This window comes from Lepus europaeus, chromosome X (assembly GCF_033115175.1).
Source record: "Lepus europaeus isolate LE1 chromosome X, mLepTim1.pri, whole genome shotgun sequence".
NCBI classification, from domain to species: Eukaryota; Metazoa; Chordata; class Mammalia; order Lagomorpha; family Leporidae; genus Lepus; species Lepus europaeus.
Window position 1 is genome coordinate 78,056,146 of NC_084850.1, and position 16,783 is coordinate 78,072,928.

Below are 16,783 nucleotides of genomic sequence, written 5' to 3' on the forward strand. Positions count from 1 at the left end.
TTTCTTTCTACCAACAAGTCTAAAACATATGATACACAGATTCAGGTCCCACAAATTAAAATGTATCTTTGATTGATTTTAGCAGCTTAAATTTATGGACAATCTTATCTATAAGCCATTTAAAATAAAACTCTTAATAAAATTTCCCCATGTGGACATACAATATGTACACACATATAACATAGCATAGTAGACCAATATAGCAATTTTAATAATAGCTTTTAAAATCTTTAACTCTTTTTGTAGATTGCCAATTGATTTGAATTGCTTTTTCTTTTTAGTAACCTCAGTTAACCATACTTTCTCTCAGTTGGTACTGTTAATACATTATTGGCTTCGTCTGTTTACAGAGCCATCCCAAAGTACTGAATACAATAAAAGTGGCTGGAAAAAGTCCATAGGAACCTATAGGAGGACAGCTAAACACAGAACCAACAACGCTTTAGTTTCATGAGCGGCAAATCATACATAACTGTGGATGACAAAAGACTTTAAGTCGCCATATTTAAAATTATAAACTCATCAACCAACAAGAAGCACTTGCTTACTTCACAGTATTTTTGAAAGCACCTGTAGGATTTTACAAGTATTTAACCCTTTAGGCCTCTGGGGCTTTCTCATTAAGATAACTATCATGTCTAGTAACACAAGATCATTAGACTTTTTAATTCTCAAACATTTGTATTAATAGCATTTTCCATTATAGAAACTTAAAGTCTGGTACCACATCACATCTTAACAGTACTTCTAATATACTCCAAATAGACTGATTGTTGGTGTCTCTATAAGATGAGAGACATAGGTCCTTCGATTTTTTCAGTTGGGCCCAAACTGGAAAAACCAAAGTCCAGGATTTACTGGAAATTTTAGAGATCAGATTGTTTGAAACTTTGAATTTTTGAATGCCTGTCAAGAATGCCAAGAAGGCTCAAAATCCAAAATATCTGGTTGAAATAAGATTTCTTAAAATCATGACATAACATAGACCAAATTTGATCATTGTTACAAGGTGATTATTCAAATTTTTGAAAAAAGCACATATTTAAATAACCCATAGCTCTTAATAAAAATTCAGCTGTTTTTGAACAATTAGAATTTAACAGACATCAAGAGAACATAATAGATTACTTTAACACATTGCTTTAACAGAGCATCAGAGTTTAATTCTATGTCAAAGAGTAATTGAGCTTCCTGTGATCTTTTGCTGTGAGGTTTCCTTCCTTTACCTTCTTTCATATTGGTGACCATGTTTCTGTGTTTCTGTGTGTAACATATCTTTAAGCATCTTTTGCAGGGCAGGATGAGTGGCGACAAATTCTTTCAGTTTCTGTTTGCTATGAAAAGTCTTAATTTCACCTTCATTCACAAATGAGAGCTTTGCAGGATATAGTATTCTGGGCTGGCAGTTTTTCTCTCTTAGTACCTGGGCTATGTCTCGCCATTCCCTTCTAGCTTGTAGGGTTTCTGATGAGAAGTCTGCTGTGAGTCTAATTGGAGATCCTCTGAGAGTAATCTGACGTTTCTCTCTTGCACATTTTAGGAACTTTTCTTTATGTTTCACTGTGGTGAGTTTGATTACAACATGTCGTGGTGAGGATCTCTTTTGCTCATGTTTTTTAGGGGTTCTATAAGCTTCCTGTACTAAGATACCTCTGTCCTTCTCCAAACCTGGGAAATTTTCTGCTAGTATGTCACTGAAAATGCCTTCTAATCCTTTCTCCCTCTCCATGCCTTCAGGAACTCCTCGAACCCGAATGTTGGGTTTTTTAATAGTATCCTGTAGATTCCCGACAATATTTTTTAGATTTCTAATTTCTTCTTCTTTTCTTTGGTTTGCTGTTTCCTTTCCTGTTCTCTGTCTTCTACGTCTGATATTCTCTCTTCTGCTTCGCCCATTCTGTTTTTAAGGCTCTCTAATGTGTTTGTCATTTGATCTATTGAATTCTTCATTTCATTATGATTTCTCGTCACTATCAGAGTTTCTTGTTCCACTAGTTGTTTCATTTCATTTTGATTCCTCCTTAATATTTCACTTTCACGAGAGAGATTTTCTATCTTGTCCATTAAGGATTTCTGTAGTTCAAGAATTTGTTTTTGAGAACTTCTTAATGTTCTTATCAATTTTTTGAGATCCGCTTCTTGCATTTCTTCGATCTCATCATCTTCATAATCTTGAATTGGGGTGTCTTTTTCATTTGGGGGCGTCATAGTGTCTTCCTTGTTCTTGTTAGCTTGGTTTTTGCGTTTGTTGTTTGGCATGTTGGAGGTATTTGGTTTCTTCACTGTGGTGTTTTTTCTTGTTACACTATGGCTCTATATTAAGTGGACTGTCTGCTTTCAGTGGAGCCTTAGAGGCTTGAGATGAGTGTGGACTGAGAGCTGTGTTTGGTTCCTCAGGGTTGAGGGTGTGTCAAAGATGACACTCCCAGGTTAGGTGTGGTAAATCAAACTTTCTTTTTTTGATTCAAAAGGGAAGTAATTCCGCACAGCTGAACGTAATTGGAGGTAGTTAGCAGGCAAATGATATACCCACAGGAGCCAGAGATCGGAAGCTCTTTCCCAAGGACCACACAGGAATCTCTGCTGCCCTCAGTGTGGGCTCCAATTCTCCTGCAGTCTCCCACTGGGTTGCCAAGTTAGATGCTAATCTCCTGTTATTTCACCCCTCCCCCCAGAGTCAGGTTTTTCTGCTAGGCTCAGGGCTGGTGCAGACCTGAGGTCGCCCTGATTATGATGTATGTCCAAAATGGTGCCTGCTCTGTCTTGCTCGCCTTTGAGAGGTGAGCGGAGAGAGAGAAACTTGTGTCTGTATCGGTCACTTTTTTTATTTTTTTCCTATCTCTCTTCTAGTTAGCCTGGTGAACTTTTCCCCACGGAGTTTCAAGCCTCGTTCCCTCTAGCCTCCTCTTTCCGCTTGCCCGCTGGTATCTCGGGCTATTGAGGTTCGGCTCACCTCGCGTTCCAGCGCTGGTGTGTTGAGTCTGCCGCTGGTGTCCCGAACTTGGGCTCCCACGCTCTCCATGCAGGTCCACTGTGAATCACTAGTTCCGGAAGAGTTTCCTCTGCTGTTTCATCCCCTACTCTTCCTTGACCCTGCAGTATCTCCACTTATATTAAACTTTCTCTCCCCCCGGACTAATAGTGTGCTCCCTGCCTATTCTGCCATCTTGCCGCTATCTATTGCCTAATTTTTTAAAAAAATTATACTTCATTTAAATTCCTGAAGATGTGTATTTATACCTTGAATACAGATGAGAAGGAACTATCAGGATGTGTGTAAAAATTATAGACATGTGACCATTTTTGTGCTTCTATATTTATTTTTATGCTACCATACTTTAAAACATATCAATTCCACCCATATCACTCATTATTCTCTTCTTTTGTCATGAAATATTTCTGTACTGATAACAAAAATTGGAATGTTTTCTCTAGGTTTTCCATTTTACTGCTAGCAGCTTTGGAACTTATATAGACTACTTTGCAATTCAAAAGAGATGAAAGAACTTGTGAGTTGATTTCAAACTTCTGAGTAACCTCTGTTTAGCTAGATGTTTACTTACTGTGATTACAGGTCCATTGTTTTTCAGTCTTAAGAGACAATTATCCTTAATCAGGTACATCTGTTTCAAGAGCTAAAATTACCTCTGTTTTACAAGACTCACTTACTTTGAACCATCCTTTTGACTGAATTCTAGTCCTGTAAAGCACTTTTATGTCAGTTCCCAAATAATTTCAAAATTCCTTATCTGCAGAATAATTTGTGCAAGAGTAACTTAGACTAGATTTATCTAAAGCATGACTTAATTTCATCTCATGTAAATTAAAAATATTCTATTTAATTAAAAATGTTTTTGTATCACCTAAACTTAGGGCGAACATTTAATGGTAAATTTTCTTTCCATTTCTTTACCTATCTATAAAATTCAATTGAGTAATTGTCTAAGATTTGTATCTATGCTAAACTCAATTTTATCTTCACTGCTCTCAGTGTTATTTATAGTGTATTACTAATTATTTTTTTCATTTATTAAACTTTTATTTAATGAATATAAATTTCCAAAGTACAGCTTATGGATTACAATGGCTTTCCCCCTCCCATAACTTCCCTCCCACCTGCAACCCTCCCCTTTCCCGCTCCCTTTCCCCTTCCATTCACATCAAAATTCATTTTTAATTCTCTTTATATACAGAAGATCAGTTTAGTATATATTAACTAAAGATTTCAACAGTTTGCCCCCATATAGCAACACAAAGTGAAATAATACTGTTTGAGTACTAGTTATAGCATTAAATAACAGTGTACAGTGTATTACTAATTATATTACTTAAACATTTGAATAGAGTACACTGGGCTTAGGCCAAATTTTCTAACTCAGTGATTAAACATTGCTTGCTCATTTACTGCAAGTATCCTGTGAGTCACGGATGAGTTGAAATGCATTTTCTTTCAATTCCCTTCACAATTCTTTACTGTGTCTGATTTTTCCTTTCACCTAGACAAATCTGCTTGAAGTTGAGCTCCTGTAGTGTTGGGTACAAGTCACGCTGATTTATTTGTACAGCAACCATTGGCTAAAAGGATGTTATGGTTCCTTGCGATCATCATTTCACTCCCAGACATCGCCTATAAAGTATCATATAGATTATGAAGAATAGCTGTGAAATGTTTAAATGGAAACTTCTATTTTTAAGCACTGGAAAATTGACGGGAATAACTCAATCTGACTATATGACCACACTCTCTATTGGAGAGTAAGTTATTTCCAGTTGTCCTGCAACCAGCACAGTAATGTTATTTATTATCATCATGATTTTCTACTTTATACCATAAAAAATACTGTTTTGAAGACAGAGGGCTTATTTTTGTACTTCATCAAGTGACCAGGCATCCTAAATGGATTGAGATCTTTGCCTAGAGTTAACATGCTCCTAGAGAAGCCATAAAATTTTAGATGTGAAAGGATAATAGAAGCATATTATATTCCCAGCTTTCTCATTTGACAGATGAGAAAACTGATGCCAAATGAGATTTGAATTACTCCAATATACATGGACTACACCTGGAACTGGAACTTTCAATTTAAAACCAAAGGCTCTTTCTACTCCATTACACTACTTCATTAATTAAATATATCTTAAAATTATTCCTAGGCATCATAAAGGATTCATTGTAAGATTTCTTTTTAATCTTGAAGTGTGGGTGTTGACTTACATATAATCAAAGAGAAAAAATATTTGAAGTTCACTGCAGTTATACCTCCAAAATGAAATTCTCAAACATTTGTAGATATTTGGTGAACGAGAGGAATTCAGCATGGTAGAGTTATAAAAGCCTTGATAAATGTGAGTTCAATCAATAAAATAATAACAATGGTTTTCTTGTGTGGCTTATAAAATAGCAATGGAAGCCGGCGCCGTGGCTCACTAGGCTAATCCTCCACCTTGCGGCACCGGCACACCGGGTTCTAGTCCCGGTCGGGGCACCGATCCTGTCCCGGTTTCCCCTCTTCCAGGCCAGCTCTCTGCTGTGGCCAGGGAGTGCAGTGGAGGATGGCCCAAGTGCTTGGGCCCTGCACCCCATGGGAGACCAGGAGAAGCACCTGGCTCCTGCCATCGGATCAGCGCGGTGAGCCGGCCGCAGCATGCCTACCGTGGCGGCCATTGGAGGGTGAACCAACGGCAAAAGGAAGACCTTTCTCTCTGTCTCTCTCTCACTGTCCACTCTGCCTGTCAAAAAAAAAAAAATAGCAACGGAAGATCTATCTGAAAGAGAAACAGCAAGATGTGAACAAAAAAGAATCACTGAAATAAATAGTCCTCATTTATGCTAGTCTGTAATTAGAGTTCTATTTAATTAGTAATATTTATTGATTTCATTTTCTAAAAGGAACTGCTATTCTTGTAATCTTTATCTCCCTTGGTATCTGATGAAATCCAGGATGATTATGTTTCAGAGAAAAAAAAAGTTGTTGAAAGAGAATCTGCTTTTTTAAAAATAATGTGGGGCTGGCACTTGCCACTGCCTGCAATGCCAGCATCCCCCATGGGCACGGGTTCGAGTCCCAGCTGCTCTACTTCTAATCCAGCTCTCTGCTATGGCCTGGGAGAGCAGTAGAGGATGGCCCAGGTTCTTGAGCCCCTGCACCTGCTTGAGAGATCCAGAAGAAGCTCCTTGTTCCTGGCTTCAGATCGGCGCAGCTCCAGCCATTGAAGCCATCTGGGGAATGAACCAGCAGATGGAAGACTTCTCTCTCTGCCTCTGCCTCTCTGTAGTTCTGCCTTTCAAATAAGTAAATCTTAAAAAAATAATGAAAAAGCAAAACAAAATTCTTCACTATATTTGAAGGCTACAAATTAAAAATATACTTAAGATTTTTATTAGAATAATATATTATTAATTGTGGCATAATTATTTCCTTATTTATTAATGAGTTAAATTGTCATTGTAAATTCTTGAGAACTCTTGCATTGCTTGAAAATATCATATAATGTAATGTACATATTCTGTGTTCTATATCTGGCTCACAGATATCTAGTGTTTATCATGACCAAGCATTAGCTGCCTAAGGATCTATTCGGAAATATATGGAGGCAGTACATTTTGCATGTTTGTAACTAATCATTGACATCCAAAAAATGCCCTATCTGATCCTGAGAATGTGTAAATACACACTATTTATCAAATCTGCATATAATTATTGTGAATTCAAAGAAACCACCCGCAATGTTGTTTTATACATACCCAAGTGTTACTACTTCTATAGCCTCATATTTCAGCAGGCCAAGCAGTGTGCATACAGAATGAGAGAATAACTCCTGTTGTCTCTTTTGATTAGACCACTAGGAGCTCCTTCTATGTCAGTGCTCTTGGTAAATGCGTCAACTTTTATACCCTAGAGGGAACCCTAGGAGATAATTTGGGGAGCAAAGCAAAAGTTGTATCATTTTTCTCTATCCCTTTGATGCACTAGGAATTCATTTACTTTCTTCACAGACTGGTCTTGCTTTGCCAGTAAAAAAACTACAATTTATATTACTTTATAAAAAAGGAACCATTAACAACATTAAAATGTTTAATGTCTCTAAAAATGTGGTATGTAATTACCTAATACTAAATTATTTAAAGAAGAAAAAAATACCAAATTTAGCTCTAATATGCCTGGCTATATGTAATATAAATTCCATTAAATTAACTATTTATCTCCAGCTTTAAAACTATTAAGTGAATAACTTCAAAATATTTCCCCTATAGTTACAAAATAATTTATAGTAAAATCACTTTGCAATAATAAAATTAAAAACCAATGCACAGTACTTGCCTGTTGATACAATAAACAACAAATATAATAGCATGAGTGAAAATAGAAAACAAGTTTGCTCAGTTGGGGGAAGATGTATTTTACAAATGAGGTAATGGCATCTGTTTATTTTATTACCATTCCAGTATTGTTTCCATAATAAGTGAAGAAGAAAATTGAGAAGCTTAAATCTTATCTCTTTTAGCCCTACTAAGGGAAATATAGCTGTTAAACTATTAAGGAATGTGGCACAGAGTACCTTACTAAGGAATTACTGTGATCTTCAGAACAGGGTCTCAGACCATGTCTGTTCCCTAGATGTCTGTGTAAAGTGAACGTCATCTTTAAATAGTAATTGCTATTCTCAACAGATGGTCCACATAAAGATGCTCACTCTTGGTGATCCACAAACCATACTGGAGATTGGCCCTGTAAAAGGCAGCAGGAAATGCTCCGGCTCATGGAGACCATGGTTCCTCTGGAACAGCAAAAATGCAGTTAAGTACACAGTCCTAAAAGCAGATTCAAGATGGATGAAAGTTTACAAACTCACTACTCACTTCAGTGCTCCGTGGAAAATAGTCTTTGTTGTTGTTAAGTGAATCACCAAAAGTAAGATTTCTTTTAAAACTGAAAAAGTAGGCCATTATTAGAATTTCTGGTTTTTTCCTTTTTTTGAATTTTATTTATTTATTTACTTATTTATTTAAATCTTAGGGGAAACAAACTTCATATATACATATTTAGGAACTTAGTGATACTTCCCACTCTACTCTCCCTCCAGCCCACTTAGTGAGTTCCTGCCTTTTATTTTGCTTTATTTGAAAAATGCAGTTGCATGTGACTAGCAAAATTAAGAAACAGGATTCTATAACTGAGGATGTAATTCTTTATCTTAGTTATGCAATCTGGAAAAAATAATCTGGTACTCCTGTCACCCTATGCTACGGTCTGAATATTTGGGTCCCCTCAAAATTTCTATGTTGAAATGCTCAGCCCTCAGGTTGTAAAATTATGAAGCAGGGCCTTCAGACGGTGATTAGGTCATGAGGACAGAGCCTTAAAGAATGAGATTAGTGTTGTTACAGGAAAACGGTGGCAGAGAAATTATTATTACCTGCATTCTTGGTCTCACATGGAAGAAGAATTTCCAAGTGGACAAGGCAAAGAGAAAAGCAAGATTTAAAGGTTTAAAAGCAAGAGACAGACCTCCAGCCAGAGTGGCATGGAGGGGGGCTGCAAGAAAAGCAAATCCGAAACACACCAGGCACTGGGGTTTTTAAGTACAATTTCGAAGGAAAAAAAAAAATCTTGACAGTCAGATTGGCATTCAGTTACTAGGTGGGGACAAAACCCATCAAAAGACCCGATTTACAATCCTTTTTCCTATCTGGCTTGTTCTTGATAAAACAACCACCATCCAGAAGGGTGGGATCAGTAACTTGTTTTCACAATAAACTGTGAGCTCAGCAGAAATCACCACTCCCTTGATATTCTTATGGAAAATTTGGAAGCTGTCAAGGAGTGGGGAGGTAGGCACTTCTGTCCTTGCTAAGAGACAACCCTTGGGGGAAGCAAGCACTCTACACCCCAGATTCCACTGGGACCACTTTGACTGCCTATTAACTCATCTGACTCCTCACAGTGATTGAGTCATGAGTACAGAGTCTTAGTGGATGAGATTAGTGCCTTTATGAAAGAGCCCTAGGGGGCCAGCACTGTGGTATATCAAGTAAAGCCGCAGTCTGCAGGGCCAGCATCCCATATGGGCACCAATACCCAGAAACGTGAGAGATAATTTTTTGTTGTTTACAAGCTACCCAGTGTGTGGTATTTTATTATAGCAGCTTGAACAGATTAAGATATCCAATATCATTTCTATCAATCTCATTCTTTAAAAATCTATTTTTCCTTATTTTGCAGCCGTTAAGTCTTCAGCCTGTTCAGTTTTTTTTTTTTTAAGAAAGATGACATTTCTCTCTCTGTTTTTTAAAGATTTATTTATTTATTTGAGAGGTAGAGTGATAGACAGAGGGAGAGACAAAGTCTTCCAGGAGCCTCCTCTGGGTATTTCATGTGGGTTTAGGGGAACAAGCACTTGGGCCATCTTCCACTGCTTTCCCAGGCCACAAGCAGAGAGCTGAATCAGAAGAGGAGCAGCAGGACATGAACCAGCACCCATATGGATGTGGCGCCACAGGCAGAGGTATAGCCTACCATGCCACAGCACCAGCCACCTTCAGCCAACTTGTAAATGCTTAAGAGAATTGAAGATGTTGAAATTTATTTTTCAAGGATGTATTTTATATTTTTTTAACTTGCACATATACTTTTGATACAGTCAATAATAGTGGAAATAAAACAAGAGGCCTGGAAGGTGGGGAAAGGGAAAAACTTAGGGCATATTCAGAGGGCAAAATGGACAAGAATTGCTGATGTCTTGTGTATGGTGTCAAGGGCAGGGAACCTCAAGAGATTTACAGCAGAAAATATGTGAAGAATGAGGGAAATGCAATATGTACTTTTTGAATGGTGATTTTGAAGTCTATGAGCAGTCAGTTGGAGATCTCCAGTACATAGATGGAAAAAATATAGAACTAAGTCTGAAAAGAGATATTGTATGGTTTTGGCTCTTGAACTCATGCAGATATTTAAACCCCACCTTCATAAGTTAAATGTACAGAGATTAAAAGCTTAATCCAATTATGGGGTTTAAGAGAAGGGCACATTGGGAGTTCTTTAGGTCATTGGGAGCATGCTTTCAGATGATAATTCTCCTGAGAGGGCTGGTTATAAAAGCTTAAGCTTGGACCAGATCATGCTCTCTGCTTCCTAGCTCACCTTGTGACCCTTACTCCACACATGCTATGCCTTTTCCATATGCTGTCCTTATCAGTGGGCCAAACCAATGGGGCCACACAAACTTCTACTTGAACTGCCAAAACTGGAAGCCAAACCAACCTTTTCTTTTATAAAGTTAGTTGTCTCTGCTATTTCATTATAGTGATGAAAAGCTATTACAAGATGTCTGAGTGGCTGGAGATAAAGATGATAATTGAAGATAATGGAGTAGAGAAAGATTCTATAACATCTTTTTAATTTTTATTGATATAAAAATAACAGATCTCGTGTTTTTCATAGATACAATTCTCAGAAAATAATCATACTTCCCTTTCTCCCTCTCTCCCTTAACCACCTCTCCATCTTTTCTTTTTTTCCTATAATTTTGCAATAACATAATTTCAACTTTGTAATCACAGGCTTAAATCACTACTAACCATAATGTTCAACAAGTAAAAAGTACACCCTCTTAATGTACACATTCATTCATGTGTTCAGCAAAAGCTTTTGAGTATGTTATATGCTACAATTATAATGGTGAGAAGAAAATAGTTTTATTGTTATTGAAAACACAAAGATGTTCAAAGTGTGAATTCATTTAAGGCAGAATATGTCCTTTGGCATTGTCAAATCCAGATTCTTTTAGGTCCTAGATTTCTATTTTACAGATTTTTTTTGAAAATTTTTTGTTATATTTTGCCAGGCAGAGTTAGACAGTGAGAGAGAGAGAGACAGAGAGAAAAGTCTTCCTTCCATTGATTCACTCCCCTAATGGCCGCCACGGCCAGCGCTGCGCTGATCCGAAGCCAGGAGCCAGGTGCTTCCTCCTGGTCTCCCAGGTGGGTGCAGGGACCCAAGCACTTGGGCCATCCTCTACTGCCCTCCCAGTTCACAGCAGAGAGCTGGACTGGAAGAGGGGCAACCAGGACTAGTACCTGGAGCCCCAACTGGTACTAGGACCCGGGGTGCCAGCGCCACAGGCGGAGGATTAGCCTAGTGAGCCATGGCACCGGTGGTGAAAAAATATTTTGTGAAAAAAACGTTACAATTCTTCTGGTAACTTGTTCAATCTCTTTTTGTTTTCTTTTTTTCCCCGCTGGATTTATTCTGGCACAGGAATTTTATTATTGTATATTTCTTTTGCTCTCCATATAACCCATGGTTTATACTGTGACTTAAAATATTTAGATTTCCTCTTAACTTAAATGTTATCACCACCACAATCTGGAAACCCACAGACATGAAAACATTCTCTTATGCTTACAGATGAAGACAAAAGCATGATCTTGCACAAAGTAACATTTTCTCCTACATCTGTTTGTCCTTCTTATTTTCTCTTAGCATTTCTTATCTAGGCTCTATAAGTTTTTAATTTTTTTTAAGATTTTAAAATTTTATTTGAATGGCAAAGTTACAGAGAGGCAGAGGCAGAGAGAGAGAGAGAGAGAGAGAGAGAGAGAGAGAGAAAGAGAAAGAGAGATCTTCCATCTCTAGTTCACTTCCCAAATAGCCACAATGGCCAGAGCTGGGCTGATCCGAAGCCAGGAGCCAGGAGCTTCTTCTAGGTCTCTCAGATAGATGCAGGGACCCAAGGACGTGGGCCATCTTCTACTGCTTTCCCAGGCCATAGCAGAGAGCTGGATTGGAAGTGGAGTAGTCGGGATTCGAACTGGTACCCATAAGGGATGCTGGCACTGCAGGCAGCAATTTTATCTACTAAGCCACAGCACCAGCCCCAAGTTTTTATATTTCTTCATTACAAATTCTACTCCTAGGGGGCCTGCTATTAGTTTTTTTTTTTAACTTTTATTTAATGAATATAAATTTCCAAAGTACAGCTTATGGATTACAATGCCCCCCCCATAACTTCCCTCCCACCCGCAACCCTCCCCTCTCCCGCTCCCTCTCCCCTTCCATTCACATCAAGATTCATTTTCAATTCTCTGCTATTAGTTTTAAAAGAAGTTTATACTTCAGGCAGGATCATCTTAACAAACAAAGCAAGGGCGTTACGGTTTCATCAATCCTCACTAACCTGCAGTCCTTCAGCCTTATAATCTGATTCATGTGAAAAGCTGTCATCAGAAGGCAGTAGCTATAGTGTACAGTTTCCCTAGAAATTGATTGTGACATATCATTCAGTAGTGGTGCCTCATGCCTGGGGCAGGCATTGCTATTTTTTATCTCATCTCATTTGTGTTCTTTTAGGCTAAGTGCCCTTTGTTGGGGAAATATACATACATATATATATATATATATATATATATATATATATATATGATTTGTTTGGGAATGAATGTGGACAAACCTACTTTCTTTGTATGAGAGTTAGTTCCACCTTTTGAGATATTTAGGGGGATTAGTTATTTGTGATGAAGATTAATATAGTAAAATTTTGTATCTCATTATTTGGACTTATCGATCAGAAGGAAAGTGAAAGCAGTGTGAGAACCAACTGTAATTAAAAGTCTATAGGGTACTACATTAGCTTAAAACATCTAAATAGATTTCTCACAACAATTAAGGATAAATGTGTCCCTTGATACATATACACAATGAACAGCTTGGATTGTCTTATTTAATTTCTTACACAGTACAATAAACACAGACTAATGGAATTTAACCTGTAGTTTAAAGCAAAGTTCACATCTCTATGATAAAATTCAGTGCATCAAAAATCAGTGTTTTCACCTGACTTAATGTCTGATCCATTTCGTGACACAATAGATTTGATTGGTTCTGCTGTCAAAGACATACAGAGCCAGCAAATGAACTAAAGTATACACAATTCAGTGGCTGCAAGCTTATGGAATCTAGATATCTCTTCATCATTACATTTTGAGCTATTTGTATAGTAACCAGATCTTACTAAAACAAGCAAACAAAACTATTATCTAAGAACATCACATAAGCAGAATTATTTTATTATAGATAGAATGTCATAGATAAAATACCGATGCTTGTAGAAGTATTTGAGGCTTCTATTAACGTAATAAACGTTTCTTAAAAAACAGTATTGGCCCATTAAAAAAACATGGTTATGTCGATCCTCATGCTTTGGACTGAGCAGGTACTTCATGTGTCTTTTTAAATGAGTTGTCAGATCCTAAGATGCCTACAGATGAAGTCAGTGTGACCTGCGCAGAAGAATGGTGGGCAGGGATGGTGTTCCTTAGATAGTAGTCTGCAGCTCCCCTTCACTTCTTAGCCTTTCTCTGAGCAGTCAAAGCTTATATAGCTTTACACAGTCTCTTCATCCCCCAGGAAATGCACGAGCTTGATGGACTTCGATTCTTGTTCAATTCAAGGACAATGTGAATATCTGTTGACAGATTCAGCTCCGTGACAGCCTCTTCAGACAGACCTTCTGGATGCTTGACAATGGCCTGAAGAATACTGCCTGGGTTGCAATCAGTGCGTGTTTTCCCTACTTGGACTGGAGAGCTGTTTGTTCATTCCAAAAGGGCAGAGATGTGATGGCAGTGTCCTTAAGGTCTCCAGTGATATCTGCAATCCTTACTGAGGTTGCTTACAAGGGATGGTTGAGCTCCATCAGAGGTGTTAGGACATCCACCTCCAAATTTTTCCCTGGTCTTACCATGCTTGGCAGCAGTTTCTGCCTTATTGAGGCCAGTCAGACCCTGACACTACCACTCACTGAGGTGCCAAGTTCTCACTACTGGCAGCTACATCTTGTCAATAATCCAGCATTGTCCAGAGGATCCAAATTGCTCTGAGGTGAAGCAGATATTAAATTCATACCTGTCTGTGATGTTTCATCTTAGAGTCATCTTCCAGGATCAGGTCATGGTTGTTCCAGCTACTGATGTGGTTGCACAAAAAAAAAAAAAAAGTGTTGTCAAGGTAGACATTTAGCCTAGAAGTAAAGACTCTGGTTAAGACTCCCACATCACACATTGGAGTCCCTGGTTCAATATCTGCTTCCAGCTCCTGATTAACATTCCTACTAATGCAGATCTCAGGAGGTAGTGGTGATGGCTCAAGTAGTTGGCTTCCTGCCACCCAAATGGGAGACCCGGATTGTATTCCCAGTTCTCGTCGTCATACCTAGGTGAGCCCCACAATTTTAGGCCTGTGGAAGTTCTACTCAATGTGAACTAACTCTCTCTCTCTCTCTCTCTCTCTCTCTCTGTCCCCCAAGTCCTCTACCTCTCCCTCTCAAATACATAAATTAAAAAAACATAAGTTGTCTGTGAGAGCGAACAAATCAATGTGTCTAAGCATAAATTAATCCTTCTATCAAGTTTGCTAGCATCTTTTTTCTTCTCCATACGAAATCATTTTTTACAATTATCTGAACATGAAAAATGTGAAGTATTTTATAAAGCTAAAAATACAACTCATTTAAAACCATATTGAGTCGAATTGTTTCCTTTTTATAGAAGTGCTTGTACAGTACTTTGATCATTTTGTGAAAGTGAAATATAGCTTTATCCCTCTCTTTTCTGATGTTGCTTTTCCCTTACATTGAAAAATTATTTTAGGGTAATAGCATCATTTCTATTTCTACAACATTTGAAATGCTGGAAGATTCTAATACTCAAACTATTTTGAATTTGTGTAGTATATTGCACATGAGATAAACATAATAGTTATTTATAGGAACTAGTATTATCTAAATTTTATATCCATAAATCAAGTAAGCAGTTGCAGTTTGGAGGAATTATTTAAAATATAGCTGAAGAAAAATTTGACATAAGTAATTTCAAGGATGATGCTTTAGTATCTTTAGTATAGAAATGTATTACTTCCTTTTATTTTGTAAGTTTTCTTTTTATATAAGCAAAACCAACCATCCAGTTTTTTAAAAAAGCTTATCTCCTACTCTGTAGTGCATATTTAAAACTCTTTTTATTTTTACTTTTTTAACATTTCACCAATTCACTTTAGTTGTAGACACTAACACACATAGATACTATTTTTGTAATACATATTTAAAAAGACATTGCACCATTCATCAATCCATAAAATCTGTTTAATGTTTATATGCTTCAGGCACTATTCTGAGCACTGTAGGTTTCATTAAGTTACTAAGGTGTCATTAATATTAAAACCAATGAGTGCAGCAAACAAAAATCATTACTCTTCTGGTCCCAGATTTCTAAGAACTACTGGAAAACATACTTTTGAAAGCTGCCTGTGTATGACCACAAGTTCATATTTTCTACCTAAACCAGGGCTCTTAGTGCCTCTGGGCAACATTTTTATTAGCCCTCTTATTATTTCTTATTACATTATATTCAGAGATTGATTCAAAATATTCTCATTCTTTTCAAACTCCTAGTCCTACCCTATGCCATTCATAATTTTCCAGATGTTATCTCAACTATTATTTGTTTAAGGAGATTGCCCAGCTTCGGTGGTTGCAGCCATTTGAGGAGTGAACGAGTGAATGGACGACCTTTCTCTCTGTCTCTCCCTCTCTCTGTTTGTAACTCTGCCTTTCAAAGAACTAAATTAAAAAATCTTAAAACATAATAATTCAACCGTGTTTTTAATCTTTACACTTCAGAATATTTCTGAATCATTCTGTTCACTGATTTTTATTCATGTCTTTGAGGAATATGTGTTTCTCTCGTTTAAATTCTCCCCTTTTTTGCATCATTGCTATTTCTCTATTTGATCTTCCTGTATGCCTATGCATTATCAGGTATCCATTATTTTAGAAGAAAATAAAACACTCTACATATCTTAAATCTTGCTTTCCCTTCAGACATTTGCCAGAATTCTTCACTTTCTTTTCCTACAAACTACTTAAAAGACCATTTTATAACTGCTTTCATAACATGTCAACTCTTTAACTTCTTGCAACCTGGAATTATCTTTTACAATGTAACTGATTCTATATGCTTAGAGGAAACCAGTGATTATCAAACTCTATTGTCTTTTGTCGGTTCATACCTTCTATAAAGTTCCTGATTTATCAGGTATTTTTGTTTTTTCCTGTTCCCATTTCATACTGCCTTCTCTTCTCTGTACACTTGATATATCCAATTGTTACCTTTTTAAAATTTTTGTATAATACAAATAACAAAAAAATTGCTACCTTAGTTATTTTAAAGTATATGGTTCAGTGGTATTAACTACATCACCTTGTGCAGCCATCAGCGTCACCCATATGCAGAACACTCTTAAGGTTGTAAAATTGAAACTCTGTATCTACTGAATAATGATGCCCCAGTTTCCTCCTTTCCCAGTCCCCTGGCAAACATCATTATACTTTGTGCCACTATGAATTTGATGACTGTAGTTACCTCATATAGGTGGACTCATATGGCGTTTGCTTTTGGTGACAAGCTTATTTCACTTGATTATATCCACAAGGTTCATCCATATCGTAGCATATGTCAGAATTTCCTTCCTTGTCAAGGTAGAATCACATTTCATTGTATGCCTGTACCACATTTTGTTTATCCATTTATCTGTCAATGAACATTTGGGATTCTTCTGCCACATAAATATATGCAAGATTTATTTCCGAGCTCTCTATTCTATTGCTATAATTTTGTCTTTAGGGTAATATCACAATATTTTGCTTTTGTTTTTGCTTTTGTTTTGATCACTGTACATTTGTAGTAAGTTTGGAAAACAGAAAGTGTGAGATTTCCTAAAATATTCTT

General features: G+C 37.1%; 1 protein-coding gene and 1 pseudogene across 8 annotated transcripts in view; one reads left to right on the forward strand and one right to left on the reverse strand.

Annotated features, from left to right (window-relative positions):
- PCDH11X (protocadherin 11 X-linked) overlaps nucleotides 1-16,783 on the forward strand; it is a 727,311-nt gene that overhangs the window by 461,973 nt on the left and 248,555 nt on the right. The gene's annotated exons all lie outside the window — the stretch shown is intronic.
- LOC133753541 (phosphoglycerate mutase 1-like) lies at nucleotides 13,340-13,837 on the reverse strand (annotated as a pseudogene).